Raw genomic sequence first — 22,775 nt, forward strand, 5'->3', positions numbered from 1 at the left:
TACCAGAATGTGGCTACTTTTCTGTTGATTTCTCAATCTGTAACACCCCACTGGAAACTGCATCTATTGCAGAATTTCATAACATGCCAACAGGAATGGAATGTTCAGAATTTGAAAATGAGTAGTTATCAGTCATAGGAATTTTGAAGAATACATATATTCTCTCCTCTTAACAACTTATTTACTTTTAAAAGTTATGGGTTTCCATAGAATTAAACTGTTTTTGATTTGAGTATGAGAAAGTACTAAATTTGTTCTTTTTTCAAAATATTGTCAAGTATATTGTGAAATTATTGTCTAGTTGGATTCAAGTTGTTTGTCCTCTGATTAAAAATGGGTAATAAATTCAAATTAGATGCAAGATAGTATTAATTTTTAAAAAGTTACTACATAAAGAATAATATTTACTATACCAATACAGTGAAATTTTTTCATGCAACTTATTTTTTAAATTAATTTTATTGTCAAAGTGATGTACAGTGGGATTACAGTAATTGTAAGGAAATTAATACATAACTTTTCAAAGGTGTTACCCACTCCTTCATTTTTCTCACAGTTTTCCTTCACCTCAATACTCCTCACAAGTTGTAATGTACATTTCCAACATATTGTCTTGTGAGTAATGCTATTGCATTGGCTTGCCCTTTGTCCTTTGTCTCACCATTTTGTTGTTCCTCTTCCCTTCCCTAATTAAGGTAAATGTATACACAATACAGAGGGTACCAAAATCAAATACAGCCGGGAAAAACAATAGGGGAAAAAAAAACAAAGAAAATAGAAATCACATAGTACATTAAAAACACAAACCGCAAATAAAAATCTGTTTCCATATCTTGGAGTTCATTTTGCTCAGCATCAGCTTATATAGTCATATATATGCATAACAAAGCCACTGGAAAATAATAGTTTCATGGACACGATATCATGAAGACAGCATGTTAACCGTTTTTTATGGTAAAGGAGGAGTAACGATTGGCAAATTTGCGATTCTGATAAAGGAATTTCAAAAGAATTTTAAAATTATGCCAGGTAAATTTTAATCGTTCAAACTTTTTTAACAACTTAGCCTATTAAGAAAATTTAAAATTGCCTGGGAAAATAGGCTTTCATGCAAATTAATCCATGGAGACTTAGTTGAGAGGGAGCAATGTTGGTGAAGATGGCTCATTTTCACAATAAACAAACAAACCTCAGAAACCTTGCTATAAATCCTGTAGGTTCCCTTGAGAATTATCCTTACCCAGGAAATATACTCTCACTGTGTGAAACAAGGTTGTAGTGGAATTTAAATTCAAATTACTTTACAAAAGACATCAAAATTTGTGAATTGACCTTTAATTACCAAACAGAAATTCTCTGAAAAAATAATTTGGGTCAAAATATTTAGGGAGAAATTGCCCTCCACAATGAAAGAAGGTATTGGGTATACACTTTTCTGTTTATAAGACTTTACACAATGTCTTTGCTCACAAAATATAATATCCTTATTAACATGAGATAGTAAAGACTTCTCTTATTATATTAGCCAAAAAGTTTTGGAATCAGAAAAGAATTGAGCAAATTGAAAAGGTAAGATAAGGTGTTCTTAGAAGCCCTAGCTAAAGCTTATTGGCTTCAGCAGTAGAAGGATTCCAAAACTTTTTGATATAGATTTTGTTAATATTTTTGCTACCTAAAGTGATTTTACAGAGTCTATTTGGCTCACTACAATGCAGAACAGATTGAATGAAGACATGAACATAAATTCCACATCCAAATAAAAGAGTTTAAAAAGAGAAACCATATACTTCTTCAGCTTCACTAGACTTGAAGCCAAGGAGGTGTGATGAATTGGAAATCAAGCAAGAACTATGAGGAGGACGTAGAAGTAGGACAAAGAAGTATTGTCCGTTGTAACAGACACTGTCATACAAGGTATGGGTGATTTAACTCTATTTTTCTCAATATATCTTGTTGAGCAAATGCAAGACCAAGAGAAAATAATCTATTGAAATAATTTAGGATAGAATAACTTTGTCCCTGATATGTTATCTAAGGAGAGACTTACGAGAGAAGATTAAAGTGGAGTATACTTCCTCTAAGCATCTTGTTACAAAATATATCTTTGAGGTTAGAAGTGATTGAACCAAAAAGTGGGGGAGTAATTATCTTGTGGCCCTTTAGACACAAGAAGACTTTCAAGGTAAAAGAAAAAAAGTATAGCTAAATATTTGTGATCACAGCTTCTTGGACTGATTTTATGGAGACAAAGTTTACATTAGAGTTTGTCCTCATTAAGATAGATGTTGGGTTTTCTTAGCAACCAAATGCAAGTGTGAAGTTTAATGGACTCTCTTAGATAACTAAACAGCATGGTAGAAAAAAATGGCAAATAATATTTAGTAAATTAGTTTGGCTAATTACTTTGCCAGAACAAAGAATGAAAGACATAATTCAAAAACACTTGACTTAAAAGTATGAAAAAGAGTACTGAAGAGAGATGAGAGAAAACATAGAGGACTCTTCTATCTCCAGTGGAGTAATGGGTTCTTGATCTTGTTTCTTCTATTCTATCTTCACAAGCTATCAAGTGTGCTGAGGACTGGAGTATCCATTGCAGACAAAGAGAACTCACAGAAGAAAATATCTGCAGCAGATGTTGGTGTTTCTTAACCTTAGACAATCTATTTAAATCTGTTCAAAATTCTCTGCTACCCCAAACTGCCCACTTTGAACAACTTAGTTTGCTTTTCCCAAGACTAGCCTTCATTAACTAATTAAAAATTTGAGAGGTCCATTCATCCACTCTAGAGATTGCTGTTTGTTTGTGATTTTTGTGTGTTTTTGTTTTTGTTTTTTTTTTGTGTTTTTTAACTAAATCTCAAAAGGTTGTGCACGTGTATTACAATAAATATGTCCATCAAATTTCCCAATGCCCTGGATCAGAGTGACTCCTTCTATCATTCTCAACCAACCTCTTCTCCAAGATTTATTTCAGATTTACCACTTCCTTTATCACATATGTACATTGAGTATTCTAGCTGTACTTGTCCGTTGTTCCATTTTTCATTCATTCTATGGCTTTCCTCTCTGGTTTCAACTTCCTGATAGTCATTCTGGTAAACTCTCTGTTAATACTTTGAAAGGTTTATATACATTCCATGGAGTTTCAATCCTGCTTATACTTGAACTGATGTCAGTTTATATTTCCATAATTCATTCATCTGAAATAACAATTTGCAAGACTGGAGACGTGAAGCCCCTAGACATGATTTTATTCTCATCCATTTGGAAGATTAATCTTTAGTCAACAAGAAAGATTAAAAATGGCTTAGAATATATTCCTAACTAACAAATTTTATAAAGGGAGTTGTAATAGGGCTTGTGATTATTTTATTTTACATGGGATAATATTTTCTACTACCTATAAGTTTTGGGAAAAGAAGAAAACTACGATTTACTACTATAGAGGAATATGATAGAAACAAGACAGATTTTATGTTTGTCACATCTCTGATGAGTACCCATATTCATGACTTTAAGTCATATTTCTTAGTATGTTAAACAGATAGGGAAAACATAAACAACATATGATAAGGCAACTATTTGTGACTTTTTAAAATGTACCTTATCAAGTGATGAAATTTACTTCATTAGCTAGTGTTTGGGTTTGAATTATGGGAGGTTGATCTATTTAACACATTCCTGGAAGGCACCTACTTTACAACACAAATGTTGGGTGGTACTATTTCTACACTTTTATGAATGGTAGAACCTGTTTCGCATTAGTGATAGGTAAATAAATCAACTCTTTTGTAACTTGCACCCTAATCTTGAAAAGTTTGTAATGTCACTAATTATCATTGACTTGTCAACTGTTATTTTGGTAAATGTGATTTTAAAAGATTATTTGAAAAGGAATCTGTTTTCAGGAGATTAAATATAGGTTATAATTTGTTAGTGAATGATAACATTTTCATACTACAGAACCAAGTTTTACTGAATTACCAGTGTTTTGAAGCATTAATGATTTTCTCAATTAATGTTTTTGTGAATTATATTTGACCTGTAAGTCAAGTTTTCCTAGCCTTGGTAGACCAATTATGGATCTATCGTTCTAGGAACTATTTTTTTGGCCTACTTATGCTGGACTGAAATCTTTCAGTAATTATTAGGAGAGGGGTATTAAAAATAATTTGTGACATTTGTTATCTTGTTCACTCATATGTGCTGGTCATTTGTAAATTGAAAGTTTGTATTACTGTACTTTTTTTCAAATTTTGTGATCTCATCTTTCATTTTAAGTTGCCTTGCATTTCACATTTGCTTACTGCTAATTCCAGTGTCGTAAGGATTGAGATGGATTTTCAATTACTTTCTGTTGGCATGTTGCATGGGCCTAGGTGAGAAGTCTTGCCCTTGTTACTTGATGATGGGGATAACTGAAACCTGGGATCCTAGGACCCATGTGTCCTGCAGAAGAATAATACGTTTTAGACATCATATCAGCAAAATTTGGGTATAATCAGTAGGAATGCTTCAGAAATGTGTAGAAAAACATTTTGGAACCAGTGAGTTAAAATAATAAACAGAGCAGGAGTGTAAATTCTCTTATAGATTAGAGGAAAACAATTTTTTTTTAACAATGTGAATTCTGAAGACCAAGAACACTTACAAAGTTTATACTGAAGACATTGCATTGATACTTTTCATATACTAACTTATATTCTTTTTTTTTTTTTTTGGTTGGCCGTGGGGCTTGAACTCTGGGCCTGGGCGCTGTCCCTCAGCTACTCAGCTCAAGGCGAGCGCTCTACCACTTGAGCTACAGCGCCACTTCTGGTTTTCTAGTGGTTTATTGGACATAGGAGTCTCACGGTCTCTCCTGCCGGGGCTGGCTTTGAACCGCGATCCTCAGATCTCAGCATCCTGAGTAGCTAGGATTATAGGCGTGAGCCACCAGCGCCCGGCCATATACTAATATGTATTCTAAACACAATTATTTATATTCCAATCTATTTATTGTAATATATATCTATTTATTTGTCAAATTATCAATTAATTCTAGTAAGCTTCACTGTGTAAATAAAATATCAGCACATATAAATATAAAATATTTAACTATATATAATATAAGAAAAAGGCACATGTTTTGCAATGTTCTGTTGTGGTTAGGGTATCAAAGGCAACTGTGTTTTAAAGTATTATTCCATTATTTCTACCTCAGTGTTTGGTAGAGTTGGACCTAAAGCTTTACCATTTGTAGATTTACAGCCTAGAGGCAAGATGAAACACTGTGATTAAACCATTACCAATTTAAGGCCTAATATCAAGGAGAAACATATAGACTTCTCTTGTACCTATGAAAATATTTGGTGAAAGAAAGGCAGTAGTGTAAATTCCTGCCTGGTTGGATGGTAGCCTGGCCAGGACATTAGGTAATCATGCATATGAATTTATTTTCACCTTCTTGGCTTTAGCTACTTTTAAAATGTTAGGTATAACAAACAATTATATTTTGATAAAATACCTTCTAGTCTAAACGATTCTGTCTTAACTGTTCATTTCTCTATAATCCCTCTTAACTAAGATTAGTTTTGTTCCAAAAAGGAAATCTATGCTGTCAGGGTAAGATATTCTGGTTGGTCTGTTGCTACATGGAAGAAGAGTGAAGGGTCAGGTAGACATTTGTGCCAGTAAGACCTCATTTAGGAAATTTTAAGCTGCAGAAGTTTAGAAGTAGCTCTTAAGCAAGGCTTATTTTGAATCCATTAGTTCCACAAAGCTAACTCAGTTGATAAATAAGTACTTGAAGAGCCATCACCTTTGGATCTAGGTATAAAGGCTTCAAAGTATGATCAAATTTAATTGAAAAAGACTTAAAATAGTCATTGACAAAAAAAATTGCAAATGTGAGCAATCGACCAAACAATGTAAGTTTTCCAATATACACAGAATTTTAGAGAATTAAGATCAATAGCATTTTGGGAACAATAAGTTTTCCTGGTTACAAACAGTCAACCAAGGATATATGCCTTTATAAAGACTGCATCATTAACTATGTAAATTTACAGGATATGACATGCTTCAGCAGCACGTTTACCCAAATTACAACAATACAGAGATTAACATGGCACTTGTACAAGGATGATATAAAAATTTGTGAAGTATGCCATATTTTTCATTCTTCAGATGCAAGAAATGAAAAACAGTTATTAAAAATGATTACAAAAATAAAAATGTAACAATACATGTAATTAATTGAACTAAAAGTTAGTTTGACATCAGTGTATTAAATCCTCACCTTAGAAAGGCCTTTACATAGCATAATCTTTACAAAAGGTTTGAAATTAGATAACATCGTCATTTTATTCCGAAGAAATAACATACTATAAGGACCTAGGAAAAAAAGGAATGTTAAACTGTTTCTATATGGAATGCTATCTGAAATAACACATTTAAAAATGAACCTATATATTATAAAACAATGTAGAATTCAAACTATTATATCTAGGAGAGAATGAAATAGATTATGGATATTATACAAACAAAATACAGATTAGATTAAAATATACTTTTTTCAGACAAAAACCAGAAATATCTTTAGTTTCTGTACTACACATTTCAACAGATAAGAAAATGATTTCTGATTTAAAAAACACAAACTCTGCAGAAATCATTATAGATGTATACAAACAAATCATGAATACATTTTGACATCAAAGTCAGGCAATTCACTTGAAGAATACCATGGAGTCCATGAATTTTTAAAGTAAGATATTGCTGCTGTTTGTATGGTGAAAATATTTTGTACGGACACAAGGATGGATTGGCATTTTTGAAATTTAAGAAACTTAACCAAACCATTATGACTTAGGAGAACAATTTTTACAGCTTTCCACAACTCCAAAAACGTAGTGATACATATTTATCCTTTTGGCAATATCAAATGCAGTTTCTTCAAAGTTCTTCAGACCTGGTTTGATAATTTGATAATATTCAATAGTAGGAGATCCAGCATATTTTTGCTATTTCTATTCCAAACAGCAAGATGCAAGGGGGTCAAGAGGACTTTAGTTTGGGCATTGCGATATGCATCATGATGAACTAAGAAAGAATCCAGTCTGGTATTATTCTACATATAAGCACTGTGTAGGGATGTCCAGCAATTCACAGTTATTGCATGAATATCTGCCTTGAGCCACCAACTCATGGATAATATCTAAGTGTCCACTGTAGGATTCCCGATGAAGAGAGGTATATTCATCATCATTCCTAGTATTCACATGAGTGGCCTTTTTGGAAAGTAGTCTCTGTACTGTAGTAAGCTGATTATTTTCAGCAGCCAATAGAATAATTTGCTTGAATACTTCTCCATTTTTTCTGCGAATGATATCATTCCTCACTTTTTCATCTTGTGCCTTGTCTTCATCAGAATTGCCTAAGCAGAGACATTGAGTACCAGTGGGAATCAGGTGCACATATATTCCCCAATAGTTCACGTTGGTTGAACTGCTCAGAAAAATCCAGTGAATATTCTACATCTGTTATTTCACCATGATTTTTTTTTCTCTTTTTCCATTTTTACTATTCGAAATTATTCTAACTGGAGAGTAGAGAATTGATAGAGAGCAGAGGAAAGGTTTTCCTCCATATAGAAAGGTACAGACTGAAAATGAGGACCAGTGGTGTCTTCATGTGCAGCTTATTCTAGGAACGAGAAAATATGAAATAATGCCTTCTATGTAAATGATTTGGAGAATGGCAGAGCAAAAAGTGAAATGATGCAACCAAAAATATAAAAGCAAAATAAATTAGGATAATTATGGAGCAGTCATATTATCTATGAGAACCATGAAAGGGAGAGAGGAAGAAAGAGACAGATGTGCAATGACCTAGCTAGCCACAAAATCCATGCCTCAGATCAATTTATAGATCAAACAATTTTATTTTTTAAAAAAGATGGAAACAGAATTTAGGTATTTACTTGAAATTAGTAAATACATTTTTAATAGCCTACATAAAGAGACATCGCTTTGACCAAATTACAGACAAGAATCTAAATCCCTGATAATTCTAGTAACAGAACTGACTGAAATCAGTTGAATATCACTTTTCCTGTAGAGTGAAGGAATAGGTCCAGGCTAGGAAAGCAGCTAGAGAAGGCAGACTGATTGTATCTGGAACAAAACTTTGTGGAAAATGGTATCAAGGATTAATTACTGGTGATCCACTTGCACTGGTAGTGTGAATCTGAAATATTGCTTGCTGATTATGAACTATTGTTTTAATCATTGTATGTTCCAAGAAGAAAAGCTGATTTAATTGAGAGCAAAGGATTAGTAATACACTTTGACTTCTCATTAAGCACCTTCAACCATCAAAATCACATGAAGACAATAGACAGGCCTACTTTTTTAGATGAAAACAGGTGTCTTTAAAAATAAGGTAATTAAGTATTCCTACAAAAGACTTTTTTTTACTACTGTATTATACAGTTTTTTTCTAATGTTGGGTAACAAATAATGGATCTATTAGAAAACTCTTAAAGCTCATATGTTCAATCGTGAGTTTTCTTATATTATATCATGGTATTTTTGCTCATGGTTTTAAGAAGAAATTTACTAGCTTAAATTTCTGACAGGACAATATCATCACTGTACAACTTGCTTCTATACTCTACGTTTTAAATTACTATATAAGTATGTGCATTAGATAGCTATAGAGGAAAATCTAGAAGCCACACTGGTGGCTCATGTGTTTATCCTAGCTAATCAGAAAGATGAAATCTGAGGATTGTGGTTTGAAACCACACCAAGCAAAAAAAATTCCATTAGATTCTGATTTGAAAGTAACCAGCAAAAACTAGAAATGGAGCTGTGCAACAAGCAGTAAAATTCTAGGCTTGAGAAAACTAAAACAAAAAAACAACAAATTCTGAGACAGAACCAGGCCCTGAATTCAAGGCTAGTATTAGCACAAAACAAATGAATGAATTAATTAATTAAAATAAATTAAGTGGTCACATGTGGCGAGGCAAGTAAAATGTAACACCCATGGTGACTGGATTGTGTATTATTTTGTAATAAGGCAAATTAACGTTTGTCCAAATCACTAATATTTTATTTGTACTTTTTGTACTAAACCCTGAATTTAGCATGCATATATATGTGTGTACATGTGCACACATGTGTGTATGTGTATATGTGTGAGTGTGCTGTTGCAATGTTGCTTGCCAATGTGGACAGGGTGAGGCTGAAAAGAGCTAGCTGTGTTGCAATGTTTTTATTTATCAATGTTCTGTCATGTCATTTCTATGGAGCCACTCTTCTGTACATTTTATTTGTCAAATAATAACATCATCATAATCAAAGCATATACAACATTAAGTTAGATTAAAGAGACCAATTTCAGCTCTGATTATATGTTAGGTAAGAAGATGCAGATATAATTAGGTAGTAAGTTATTGCTGTAAGATGACTGTCAGTACAAAATATGTATTTGACCTCTTAAATTGGTTATACTTTTAAGATATAATCATGGAGTGAGTTTGACCTACTTGACCAAACAGGTATTACTCTCTGGTTATTCCTGTGAAACACAAGGTGGATAAATTCTATCCGGATTTCTGTTGAAAATAACTTTCTTTGTAACATCATATCTAATCTCACTAAGATAATCTACCCTGTATTTATTAAGTTTGAATATCCCATCATATGGACTGAAAATCAGTATTGTGGATATGCTTGTTAGATATACCTTTCAAAAACAAACAAAAAGCCTGTGTCACCTCCAGATTGTGGATGCATTTGAAGTTGTTTTGTACATGCAGTGGGATCTTCACTAATGGCCCTTTTTTGTGAGTAACTCTCATAACTTTAACAAATAAGGATTTTTGAATATTTTTTCCAATATAAATATCAACCCAGAGCTAGTCTTGCAATTTCTGAAAAGCCTTTGAATATTTTAGTATTATTTCACTTCATTGACTATAGGGCTAAATACATTTCTGAAATAAATATTATTAACATCTGAAGATGTAAGTGGGTATATAGGGTTTTTTATGCATCATTTTATGAAAACCCAGTTTTTATGAAAGTAAATGAAATAGAATAAAAGAGTATAAGTAAATTTGGTAAGCTAATTATTATTATAACTTTGTTTTCTAGCAAGTTTTTTTAATGTAGATGATGCAGTTAAATTATTTTCTTTGTATATCTGTACTTCAGTTAGTTTTAGAATCTTTATAAGAATGAATTTGTGGAAAAAATAAATGTATTTGAAAATGATTAGGATTAATCTTGTGTTTTGTGTCCTACTCCCAAGAAAATGAGTTATTTTCAAGTGTTAATATTTTATGACTGAATCTTCAGTATCACAATAAATTTTGAAAAATATGCAGTAGTATTGATGTCTTTTTAAACCAATTGTATTCACAACTTGGAGAATCTTTAATTCATGCTTAGGTCTTGGTGTCTATTATTTTTAACCTCTCGTTCCTACCATTAATGATAGGTGAGACTGCATTTTGGAAAAATATTTATCTGAGGTCAAAGGTGATTTTTATATCAGTCTTGCTTGTTAATAGCATTTTAAAGTAGTACATTTCTCTCAAAATGTTGGGTATAAAAAGCAATCAAAATACCTCTAATAGTAAACAACTTAGGTGAGCTACAATGTGGAAATGATTGGTCCATAAGACCTGCAGTCTGTTTCCTTCAGGAATTGGGGAGGTCATTCCTTCAGTATGACTGTGTTAAAGAGAGATTGGGTCCCAAGGTAGTGCTGTGTTGTCATGGGATAGAATATGATTTCTACAATTTTGAGCTAGAAATCAGGAATGTTATAGTTTAGCAGTTCCTTTCACCAGGGAGGTATAAATTGATTATGAACTTAGAATTTTCATATTACAGTTACCTATTTCCTTTCTTTTTGTTTTTTGTTTTGGTTAGTCGTGGGGCTTGAACTCTAGGCTTGGGTACTGTCCCTGTGCTCTTCTTCTCAAGGTGATCACTGTATCGCTTGAGCTACAATGAAACTTCTGGTTTATTAGTGGTTTATTATAGGTAAGAATCTCTCGAACTTTCCTGCCTGGGCTGGCTTTGAACCGCGTTCCTCAGATCTCACCCTCCTGAGTAGCTAGGGTTACAGGTAGACCCACCGGCATCAGGCTTATTTTCCTATTTTCTAACAAAGATAAAGTGAAATATTATTAGAATGTGGACAATAATTCTGGGAAATTTTCCTAGAATTAGTAGACCACGTGCTGGTATTTTAGTCATAATTTATAATGAAGTTATTTGATACGGTGGGAATGGGGCGCAGGCTAAGATTTGCCATTTGTGCAATGTTGTACTAGTAATTCCAACTCTGAAGACTTCAATATCATCATCTGAGAATTAGAAATGGAAGTAGTTCTACTTTACGGGATTATTGTGAGGATTAAATTAGGTACCATAGATAACATACTTGGAAAAACGATCAGCATTTGATCCTTTCTACCTGTTATTTTATCATTTGATGAATTCTAAATTTTTTACTGTAATTTTTATAATGTGTCTCTTTAGGATATGAACCTAAACAATAATCTAATACTACAGAGTTGAGGGAGATAAATTGCCCTCCTGAAAAATTTACTTTTGGGTCAAATAAAAGGAGGCTTGCAAAAAGAGAATAGACTTTAGAGAAACATGATGAGTTGATGTAAATAGCTGCTTAGCTGATTTTGTTAATTTGTGAACTAATTCAGGGAAACAGAGTACAACAAGGTAAAAAGAATAAAGAAGGTCATATTGAAATACTCATTGGTGTGTTTGTGTGTTCACGCACACGTGGGTACGCACATGCACATATGCAGATGCTCATGCCTGTATTCATCATTCCTGAAGTGTGATACTGCCTGGGCACTATCCCTAAGATTCTGTGCCCAAGGATAGTTGTCTACCACTATTCCATTCAGATTTTTTAGAGATAATCACATATATTTTCATGATTGGACTGGCTTTGAACAGTGGTCTTCAGATCTCAGCCTCCTGAGTAGGTAGCTAAGCTGATTCAGCCTCTGAGTTTCTAGTTAAAAATCTGACTGTCCTGTGTGCTTCACTGCTCTTTTATTCTTTTCCTGCGGTAATCAGAAGCGTAACACATATATGTCTAATTGCTTTAAAAATAATGTTACTGCTTGGCACCAGGGCCTCCCATCTCTACTCTTAACTATTTAGGAGGCTTGAGAACAGATCCCAGGCCAAATTTTAGTGGACTTTCTTCTCAATCTATAGCTGGGTGCATTGGATCATTTCCACCATCCTGCACTATCTAAGAACTAAGATTGGAAGGACTGCAGGATCCTGACCAGCTAAGGTCGGAAGCTAGACAAGTTGGTGTACAACTCTGATGCCATTGATGATTGGAAGTTTAAAAGGACAGATAAGGTGCATGTTCTTGTAGAAAGGGAATCACTATCCTAAAATTAACCACTGATATTATGCCAGCCTAACAAGAAAAATACCCAAAGTTGAAATCCCCACAATTTTCCACAATCAAAATAATTATATACATTAACATCCCAAAACTTAGTACAATGTGTCCTTTATTCTAATATCTTTATCAGATTATCATACGATGTGACAGAATAGTTCTACATTATATTATGATATATTTAAAAACACCTAGAAAATTCTTTCTCATTTATGAAGTGCAAAAGAATGGCAAATTACCTCATTTCTTACATATTTGAGTATCACTAAAAATTCTTCTAGAATAAGTTCCGGGAAGATGGCAGAGGAGAAGCTGGAGGCTAAACAAGCTCTTGCATAGAAAGCAGTTTTATTGTTCCAGTGAACAGTCCTAAGCCAGAGAGTCACACCAAGTGTGTCATCACAGGAAGACAGTTAGTCCAGAGAGGGAAAATCCAGGCAAGGAGACAGATCTGAGCGCTTGCCAGTGGTGGTGATTGCTGTGGCCAGCCTTAGATGCCGAACCTGCAACACAGAGAGCCCAGGACAAAGGCTCCAGATGCAGCAGGTGAGCGGCTTCTACTCAACCCCAGCAAAAGCTGACTAGAAGCAGATATCTTCATCCTGCAGTTCACAGACAAGGGACAACCCAGGAATCAAGACTTGGTGTGAGTAGAAGCCTGACATCCTCATTCCTTCTCGGGGAACAGAGGAGGGAAGGCCACCCTTCCCCCCTCACTACCAGAGACCTTTGATACTGACAAAGGCCTGGCTGAGCAGCTAGCTCCAACTCAGGCCTTGGAAGAAAACAAGAGTCATGTAGCAAGTCACAGGAACCTAACCTGTCCTGCTAGGCTCAGCCCCACCCAGGGAAAAGTCACCCAGCCTGGGGAGAGCAAGGTCTGACAGCCCCAGGAGTAGATGTCTTCACTGGATAAACAGAGCCAGAGGCTGCCCCTCCCTACAGCAGACTTGACAATCAATTGAAATTCAGTAAACTTAAACCCTGAGAAAGGCTCCAGGCTGGGCTCTGTGAGTATCTCACAAGCTAGCCCCTCAGGGAAAAGCTACTGTTTGCTGAAAGGCCTCAACTCTATGCAGAACCTAGCCTCATCACAGTATCTCCAAACTAGAGGAAACAGCCATCTCCCACTTTTTTGATACTCACAGCAGATCTCCCTCCCATTGAATAAGCCTGGGATGAGGATCACAAAATCCTGGGTAAAGCAGAGCATTTTTCTACCTGCTCAAACTAACCAACTTAAGAAACCAACCAAGCCACAGGAAAATCAAACACCACAAAACGACCAAAGACTCCAACTAGAGACTGGTTAATGACACAAGGGAGATACAGGATCTTCCCATCCCCCCAAAAATTCAAAGAACTCTTTTTTTAGTTTTTTATAAAAAAATTTTTCCTAAAACATTTTTTTAATTTTAATTTTTAACATTTAAAAAATTTTTGTTTTCTATTAACTTTTTTTTCTTCCTTTTATAATTTTTATTTTCGGGGTATAAGTGTGTGTGCTTTTTCCTTGTGTTTTTTCTTTTCTCTATAACTTTCTTTTGTTTAGCTCTACTCACCTTTGATCATTTTTTTTCTTTCCTTCTCATTCTTTTCACAATTTCTTTTCTTTTGTTCTTCTTTACGTGACTTAATTGCTATTCTGCTCATCCTCAGATATACCCATAGTTTATTATTAGACCTTATCACCCATTGTGTACCCACTTAATCCAGAAATTTATTACTCAATTCAAAACCAGCACTACTTCTTTATATCTATATAATATTTTAAGCATTTCTAATTTTAAGTTTTTCATATCTACTTTCTAGCCCTACCCTTATCTTATCCTATACAATTTCTTCTCTGAATATTATGTCTGCATTTTGCATAATTTTTAAGTTTTTAAGTGTTTCACTTTTTAATTTTTAATATTTTTTCTTCTATTTTTTCTTGTCTCATTTTTTCTTTCTTTTCTTTTTTCTCTCTTTCTCTACTATCATTCTATTCAACCTATTTCCCGCTTTGAGATTAAGACTTAGTTAAGTTTACTCACCCTCTGCCTTTCCACATCCCTGTATTCCTATTTTTACCCACATCTCTCCCTAAACCTGATAATTTCTGGTTTGCAAAATTCTTCTTTGTGGTTCGTAGCCCATTAATACATAGTTGTTTGATGTTGAATAGATATATCTGTTGAACTAAAGTGTATCTTCAGACTTTTACGATGCAACTACAGACTTTGTTTGATGCTTAACTTAAGATAGTGTTCTAGCACAAAACTGGTGTTAATTTCATCCCAAATGTGGAGGGCAAGCCAGAAAAACACAAGACAAATGGCAAGTTCGAGTATCCAAACCCACTCATGATACTCAGGGGAGAGAACAGATAATGAATAATCCACTGGAGAGTTCCCAAAAAGCTCTACAATCACTACTGGAAAACATGGTAAATGAAAAGATTGAAAACCTAAAAAGGACACTGTATGAATGTGATAGGGAGAGAGAGAAGACAAACCAAAGGTCAATACAGGAATATCATGAGCGTGAGAAAGCTACTCAAAGATTGATACAAGAATTGTGTGAGCAGCTAGAGAACACTCAAAGAGAAATAAAGAAATGGCATGAGCAGGCTGAGACCAGTCAAAGAGATAGACAGGATTTGGGGGAACTGGCCTAGGACAGACAAAGAGAAAGTCAGGAATGGCGTGAGCAGGCTAAAAATACTCAAAGAGAGCAACAGGAATCACATGAATGTGAGGAATCTAATCAAAGAGTAATTCAGAAATTGACAGAGCAGGATGAGAATACAAAAAGGCAATCATGGAATCCATAAACAGAGAGCTGAAAGAACTCAGGGAGTCCACAAAAAGAATGCTGAATGCAAACCAACAGAAGGAATGGGAGTCCAAGGAAACCATAACCAATCAACTAGGTGATTTGATAATAAAAGCTGAACACCAAATTAAGGAAGTAAAGAAGTTCATACAAGATCTAAAACAAAGCTCCAACAAAGAATTTGAAGCCATCAAAGCCAACCAATTAGAAGGAAAAGAAATCAAAAACAAAGTCTTGACAGTAGGTTAGACCATGCAGAAGATTGAATCTCTGGGATTGAAGACAGCCTAGATATTATAGAGAAAGCACATACAACCACCCAAGAAAAATCCAAGAAATATGATAGATCTATTCAACATTTTGAAAACACCATCAGAAGGCCTAATCTGAGGATAATGGGTGCAGAGGAGCACCTAAAGACAGAAGTTAATGGTCTAGGAAATTTGTTTCACAGCATCCTAGCCGAGAACTTCCCAAACATGCAAAAAAGATAGGCCTATTCAAATACAACAAGCTTTTAGAACTCCAAATAGGCCAGACCAGAATAGGACATCCTATTGTCACATTATAATCCGCACAGGATCAATTCAGACCAATGAAAACATCCTTAAATCTGTCAAGGAGAAACGATCAATCACCTATAAAGGGAAACCAATTAGAATCACCTCAGATATCTCAGCAGAGACAATCAAAGCAAGAAAAGCCTGGAATGATGTATGCCATGCCCTAAAGACAAACAACAATGAACCAAAAGTACTGTACCCAGCTGTATTCTCCTTCATAACCGAAGGGCAACTAAATACCTTCCATAGCAATGAAAAATTGAAACAATATATCTCTACCTAACCAGCCCTACAAAAGATTCTTAAAGATGTCCTACACATAGAAAACCAACAAGACCACAATAGAGGCCAAGAAACTGCCCCCAAACTGAGAATCCAAGAACCATAGGAAGAACCTAGTTGCCGTAGCCCCCAAGAATGTGGATAAAATGGCAGAAACTCCTAAGTACCACTCTGTCCTATCTCTTAACATTAATGGACTTAACTCTCCAATTAGCGACATACACTGTCTAGCTGAATTAAAAAGATCCTTCTATCTGCTGCCTTCAGGAATCTTGCCCATAAAAACAAACACATTTTCAATGTGAAAGGTTAGAACAAAATGTACCAAGCAAATGGCCTCCATAAAAAAGCTGGAGTTGTAATCCTAATATCAGATGAAATAGATTTCATATTAAAATTAGTAAGAAGAAATAAAGAAGGTCTCTACATATTAATTAATGGATCTTTCCTTCAGGAGGATATTAAAATTCTAAACATCTATTCGCCAAACAACGGAGCACCCAAATTTATCCAAGAAGTATTACTTTCCCTCAAATACAACATAGATCCAAAGACATTAATTGTTGGGGACTTTAACACGTCACTTTCCCACTAGATAGATCAACTCGGCAAAATCTCAACAGAGAAACCGAAGATAAAAACAACTGCATAGATCCACTAGATTTAACAGACATCTACCGAATATCTCACCCAACAGCTTCAGAATACACGTTTTTCTCAGCAGCACATGGAACATTTTCCAAAATATACCACATTGAAGGACACAAAGCAAACTTGTCCAAATTAAGAAACATTGAATTTATACCTTACATTCTCTCAGACCACAAGGGAGTAAAATTAGAACTCAACACCAAAAGCCACCAAAGAAATTCCTGTAACACATTGAGGCTGAACAACACACTGCTGAATCACGAGTGGGTCATGGAAGAGACTAGAAAGGAAATTCAAATGTTCATGATATTCAACAAAAATGAACACACAAACTACCAGCTCCTCTGGGACACAACAAAGCATTACTCAGGGGTAAGTTTATAGCTCTGAGTTCCTACATGAACAAATTGGTGAGATCTGAAACCAACAAACTAATGAGGCATCTGAGCATCCTTGAAAACGAGCAGCAATATAAATCCCAAACCAGTAGATTGAAAGAAATAATTAAAATTAAATCAGAATTAAATGAATTAGAATCCAAAAAAACTATAGAAAGAATCAATCAAACAATGAGTTGGTTCTTCGAAAAAAACAAAATTGACAGACCCTTAGCTAATATTATCAGAAAAAGAAGAGAACACACCCAAATAAATAAACTTAGAGATGAGAATGGAAACATTACTCCACAAACAACCAAGATTCAGAACATTATAAGGGAATACTTCTGAAAACCTTATGCTAAGAAGTTTGAGAACATGACAGAAACGGACCTTTTCCTAACAAATATTGACATGCCGAAATTAACACAAGATGAGTTAAATCATCTAACAGGCCCATATCAACTATTGAAATAGAAACATCAATAAGAGACTCCCATCTATGAAAAACCAAGGACCAGATGGTTTAACAGCAGAATTCTACAAGGCCTTCAAAGCAGAGCTCACACAAATACACTTCCAACTCTTCAATGAAATTGAAAGAGAAAGTTCACTACCGAATTCATTCTATGAAGCCATCATAACCCTCATCCCAAAACCAGGCAGGGACTCATCAAAGAAAGAGAACTATAGACCCATGACTTTGATGATCATTGATTCAAAACATGTCAAAAAATTTTGGCCAATCGACTTCAAAAGTTCATCCAAAAATCATACATGATGATCAAACAGGATTCATTTCAGGGAAGCAAAGCTGGTTCAATATGGGCAAGTCATTTAATATAATTAATCACATCAACAAGAGCAAGGATAAGAACCACATGGTTATTTCAATAGATGCAGAAAAATTATTTAACAAAATCCAACTTCCCATTATGATGAAGGTTCTGGAAAAATTAGGAATCCATGAAACATTCCTCAATACAATAAAGGCTGTATATGACAAACCTACAGCCAGCAATATACATAATGCTGAAAAACTAAAGCCATTTCCTCTTAATTCAGGAATGAGACAAGGATCCCCAGTCTCTCTACTGCTATTCAATCTAGTATTTGAATGCCTAGATATAGTAATAAGACAAGATACAAACATAATGGGGATCCAAATAGGGAAAGAATTTAAACTCTCCTACTTTGCAGTTGACATGATCTTTTATTGAAAGAATCACACAAAATCCACTCCCAAATTACTCAAAACTTTGGCAAAGTAGCAGAGTATACATTTAAATCTCAAAAATCAATGGCATTTCTGTATGCCAACAATGAGAAAAGTGTGGCTGAAATTAGGAAAGCAATTCCATTCGTAATAGCCCACAAAAAATAAAATATATAGGAATTAACTTAACCAAAGAAGTGAAGGACCTCTATGATGAAAACCTTAAAAACTTGAAAAAGGAATTCAAAACAGAACTTAGAAAGTGGCAAAAACGGAAGGACATGGGAAGATGGTGGAAGAGAAGCTGGAGGCAAAACAAGCTCTCACATAGAAAGCAGTTTTAGAGTTCCAGTGAACAGTCGCAAGCCAGAGAATCACACCAAGTGTGCCATCACAGATCAGAGAGTTAGGCCAGAGAGGGAATATCCAGGCAAGGAGACAGATCTGAGCTCTTGCCAGCAGCTGCCGCTGTAGCATCTGCGACAGGGGTGGCTGTGGCGGCCACAGATGCCATACCTGAAACAGAGAGATTCCAGGACAAAAGAACCATACGGAGCAGGTGAGCGAATTCTACTCAATACCAGCAAGAACCGACACGGAGCACACATCTTTATCCTCCAGTTCCCAGACCAGAGATGACCCAGGAACCAAGACGCGGCTTCAGTAGAAGCCTGACGTCCTCACTCCTTCTCAGGAAGCAGAGGAGGGAAGGCCACTCCTCCCCCCCCCCCCCAGTACCGGAGATCTCCATCTTGGATACCAACAAAGCTCCGAGGAGCTGCTAGCTCCAACTCAAGCCTTGAAATAAAACTAGGGTCATTTAGCAGGCCACAAGAACTTAATGGTGTGACCTGCCAGACTCAGCTCCACCCAGGGAAAAGTCACCCAGTTCAGGCGCCAGCCCTAGGAGTGGATTTCTTCATGGGGTAATCAGAGCCAGAGGCTGCCCCTCCCTTTAGCAGCCTCGACATCAGTAAACAGAAACCCTGAGAGTGGCTCCTGGCTGGGCTCTGTGAGTTTCTCACAAACTAGCCCCCAGGAAAAGCTACTGTTTGCTGAAAGACCTCAACTCTACCCACAACCTGGTCTCATCATGGCATCTCCAAACTTGAGGAAAAAGCCATCACCGTCTTTTGTGATGCTCAAAGCAAATCCCCCTCCCATTGAACTAACTTGGGAGGAGGATCGAAAAATCCTGGGCAAAGCAGAGCATTTTTCTGCCTGTCCAAACAAACTGAATTAAGAAACCAACCAAGCCACAGGACCATAAGCAGACCAGAGACTCCAACCAGAGGCTGATTACAGACAGAAGGGAGATATAGGATTTTGCCCAGATCTCCCCCAAAAAATCAAAGAACTGTTTCATTTTAATTTCTTTTTTATACCTTTTACAAATTTTTTTCTTTTCTAAAACGTTTTCTAATTTTTAATTTTCACCTTTTTTGAAAAAAATTGTTTTCTAGTAACTTTTTTTCCTCCTTATAATCTTTATTTTAGGGGTACATATGTGTGTGCATTTTTCCTTCTTTTTTTTTTTCTTTAAAAAAAATTTCTTTTTGTTTTTTGCTTAGCTCGACTGAATTTCTGATCTTTTTTTTTCTTTCTTCCTTATTCTTCTCACCTTTTCCTCTCTTTTGTTCTTCTTTATGAGACTAAATTGTTGTTCTGCACATCCTCAGATAAACCCTAGTTGAATATTAGACCCTATCCCCCATTGTGTACACACTTAATCCACAAATTTATTACTCAATTCAAAACTTCTGAGACTTAAATTTCTTAATGGCAGTACTACCTCTTTATACCTATATAATATTTTAGGTATTTTTATTTTTAAGTTTTTCACATCTCGTTTATATCCCTCCTACTTCTCTCATTATATTAACGTTCTTTGAATAGATTGTTCTCGATCTGCATATTATTAATTTTTAATCTTCTATTTTTTCTGGTCTCTTTCTGTTCCCTTTCTTTTTCTTCTTGATTTCTCTCTCACTACTTTAATCCTATCCAAACTGTTTCCTGCTTTGAGACTAGGACTAGTTAAGTTAACTCTCCCTGTGCCTTCCCACATCACTCTATTCCTATTTTTTTACCTACATCTCTCCCTAACTCTAATAATTTCTGGTTTACCAAATTCTTCTTTGTGGTTTATAGCCCATTAATATATACTTGTTTGATGTTGAATAGAGGTATCTGTTGAAATAGATTGTATCTGCAGACTATTGACTGTGTATATACAGACTTTGATTGATTCTTGCCCTAAGTAAGTGTTCTGGCACAAAACTGGTGTTACTTTCATTCCAAATGGGCAGAGTAAGCCGGAAAACCACAAGAAAAATGGCAAGTCTGGGTATCTCCAATCCCACTCATGATAATCAGGGGACAGAACAGATAATGAATAATCCAGAGGAGATTTCCCAAATAGCTCTACAAACACTGCTGGCAAACATGATAAATGAAAAAATTGAAAACATACAAAGAACTCTGTATGAGCGTGAGAGGGAGAGAGAGGAAGCAATCCAAAGGTTTATGGAGGAATATCATGAGCGTGAGGAAGCTACTCAAAACCTGATACAGGATTTGCATGAGCAGCTTGAGAATACTCAAAAAGAAAGGCAGGAATGGCATGAACAGGCTGACAACACTCAAAGAGAACTACAAGAATGGCATGAACGGGAGGAAGCTGAGCAGAGAGTAATATAGGAATTGAGAGAGGAGGATGAGAATACACAAAGATCACTAAAGGCATTCATGGGATCCATTAACAAAGAGCTGAAGGAAGTCAGGGAGACCACAAAGGGAATGCTGAATGGAACCCAACAGAAGGAATGGGAGTCCAAGGAAACCATAAAAAATCAATTAAATGATTTGAGAATAAACACTAAATACCAAATTAAGGAAGTAAAGAAGTCCGTACAAAATCTAAAACAAAGCTTCAACAAAGAATTTGAAGCCATTAAAGCTGAACAATTAGAAGGAAAAGAAATAAAAAACAAAGTAGAAAGTCTTGACAGCAGGTTACACCATGCAGAAGATCGAATCTCGGAGACTGAAGATAGCCTAGATATTATAGAGAAAGAGCATACAATCATCCAAGACAAGTCCAAGAAATATGAGAGATCTATCCAACACTTGGAAGACACCATCAGAAGGCCTAATCTAAGGATAATGCGTGTAGAGGAGCATCTAGAAACAGAAGTTAATGGTCTAGGAAATTTGTTTAACAGGATCCTAGCAGAGAACTTCCCAAACATGCAAAAAGATAGGCCTATTCAGATTCAAGAAGCTTCTCGAACTCCAAATAGACCAGATCAGTATAGAATATCCCTCCGGCACATTATAATCCACACAGGACCAACTCAGACCAAAAAGCTGTGAAGGAGAATAGATTAATCACCTATAAATGGAAACCAATTAGAATCACCTCAGATTTCTCAGCAGAGACAATCAAAACAAGAAGAGCCTGGAATGATATATGCCATGCCCTAAAAACAAACAACTATCAACCAAGAATACTGTACCCAGCTAAACTCTCCTTGTTAAATGAAGGCCAAGTAAAAACCTTCCATAGCAAAGAAAAATTGAAACAACACATCTCCACCAAACCAGCCCTACAAAAGATTCTTAAAGATGTCCTACACATAGAAAACCAACAAGACCACAATAAAGGCCAAGAAACTGAACCCAAACTGAGAATCCAAGAACCATAGGAAGAATCCAGTTTTTGCAACCCCCAAGAAAGTGGATAACATGGCAGGAACCCTCAAATACCTCTCAGTCATTTATCTTAACATTACTGGACTTAACTCTCCAATTAGGCGACATAGACTCTCTAGTTGGAATAAAAATCAAGGTTCTTTTATCTGCTGCCTTCAGGAGTCACATCTTCCCATAAAAACAAACACATTTTCACTGTTAAAGGCTGGAGCAAAATCTACCAAGCAAACGGCCCCAATAAACAGGCAGGAGTTGCAATCCTAATATCAGATAAAATAGACTTCAAATGAAAATTTGTGAGAAGAGATAAAGAAGCTTGCTACATGCTAATTAAAGGATCTCTCCTTAAGGAGGATATTACAATTCTAAATATCTATTCGCCAAACAGTTGAGCACCCAAATTTATCCAAGAAACACTACTTTCCCTCAAATCCCACATGGATCCAAAGACATTAATTGTTGAGGATTTTAACACACCACTCTCGCCACTAGATTGATCAACTCGGCAAAAACTCAACAGAGAAACTTCAGATCTAAACAGCTGCATAGATCAAGTAGATTTAACAGATATCTACTGAATATTTCCCCCTGCAGCATCAGAACACAGGTTTTCTCAGCACCTCATGTAACATTTTCTAAAATAGAGCACATTTTAGGCCACAAAGCAATCTTGTCCAAATTCAGAAACATTGAATTTAT

The 22,775-nt window shown here is 35.4% G+C and overlaps 1 pseudogene; it reads left to right on the top strand.

Annotated features, from left to right (window-relative positions):
* Window positions 1-6,061: 6,061 nt before the first annotated feature.
* Window positions 6,062-6,161, top strand: LOC122125928 (annotated as a pseudogene).
* The last annotated feature ends 16,614 nt before the right edge of the window (window positions 6,162-22,775 follow it).

The sequence above is a fragment of the Dipodomys spectabilis genome, unplaced genomic scaffold (assembly GCF_019054845.1).
Source record: "Dipodomys spectabilis isolate Male_0828 unplaced genomic scaffold, ASM1905484v1 ptg000267l, whole genome shotgun sequence".
Taxonomy (NCBI): Eukaryota; Metazoa; Chordata; class Mammalia; order Rodentia; family Heteromyidae; genus Dipodomys; species Dipodomys spectabilis.